This window comes from Oncorhynchus keta, chromosome 15, assembly GCF_023373465.1.
Source record: "Oncorhynchus keta strain PuntledgeMale-10-30-2019 chromosome 15, Oket_V2, whole genome shotgun sequence".
Classification (NCBI taxonomy): domain Eukaryota; kingdom Metazoa; phylum Chordata; class Actinopteri; order Salmoniformes; family Salmonidae; genus Oncorhynchus; species Oncorhynchus keta.
The window spans coordinates 10,475,711-10,477,251 of NC_068435.1; positions in this window are offsets into that span (position 1 = coordinate 10,475,711).

The window sequence follows — 1,541 nt, forward strand, 5'->3', positions numbered from 1 at the left end:
CTCGACTGCACTGTCTTTTGTAGCAGCAGCTGGTTTGTCAGTGCTAAGCCTAACATAATTTCTCAGCACAGACAGTCACAGCACTCGGACCAGCAGAACCAGAACGTTTAGAAAATACGGCTGTTAATTTCACACGTTTAAAAGCGTTGGCCTCGAGAGCCTTTTTTTTGTCTCTCTCTAACTTTTTCGGCACCACCTTTCCGTTTTCAACCAGCCCACCCCCCCAAAAAAAGATTATCCGGCCCATCCAGCATTTGCCAGAATTGCCAGATGGCCAATCCGCCCATGCCTCCGATTTTGTTACCCTCTGTGAGTTTGTTTTTAGTTTTTCGACCTTACAAACTCAAAGTTATGTATGGCTGTCTAGTATTTAATTAATTGTGAATTAAAGTAAATTAATCAAAAGGTACTGTTAGTTACTGTAAATCATGAAATCACAAGTTAATGTTTGATTTACAATATCATTATTATTATTACATCATTATTATTATTACATCATTATTATTATTATTTGCCTCTTTGCTATTTTAACTTCGGAATACAAGCTAATGAAAAAATTGAAATAAAAACAGAAGAATAAATTCCACGCTAAAATGTATTTGAGACTTCGACAGGGGACGGTATGTGTTTCAGACTACAGACCTTTTCCCCCACAAAATTAAGTACTATCAAATACACTGAAGGGGTGAATGGCAGCTCCGAGGGACGAATGACGGCTTTGATCTCCTCTCTGACATTAAGTGCGCAGCGACAGACTTTCTAAAACACAAATCTAAGGAATCGTAAAAAGGAGAGATGAAAACCTAAGTCTGTCGTCTTTTATGTATACTTTACAACCTCTCCGTTTCCCTCATCCTCCTTCTGCCATGTGGCTTTGGTTAAAGCACGAGCCTCCAGTTGAAATTCAACCGTGGTTGAATGTTTCCTCTGCTTGCTTTCTTTCATTAAAAATATCACAGGCTTTAATAATGGAACTCCCACAAGCACATAATTTACTCTGATGACTGTGGAGTAAAGAGGACTGTGTACAGGAATACTCCTATATATATATATATATATATATGGCCTTTTTCAGCCTAATTAGGAATTGCTGTCAGGACCACACGTGTGTTTTGACGTCTACGTCTACTCTGTAAACCGATGAACTGACAAACCCTTTAGGCTACATCTTGTCATGTTATTAGATGGCCTATGATGCATTCAGTAGCATTCCTTGTAACATTAACACCAACTTATGTCGCATTTTTAAACTGCGAATAGAATCCATATCAACTTTATGACATAGTTGTAAAAAAACATGTATGAAATCACAATCTACAGTCAAATGAAACCTTTTCAAAGTCTGAACATTGAATCCTCCCTCAAATCTGGACAAGCCCCAAAGCAAATTCACAGTAAGCTTCCAACATTTTGTTTTGAACCTATCCTGTCTCCTCAGACCAGTGCAGATTAAGCAGAGGAGACAAGAAGAGAAAGCCACCTCATGCTTAGATACAGTACAAACCAAGCCTTTTGCTGAGTCATGCCACAGTGAGAAGGTC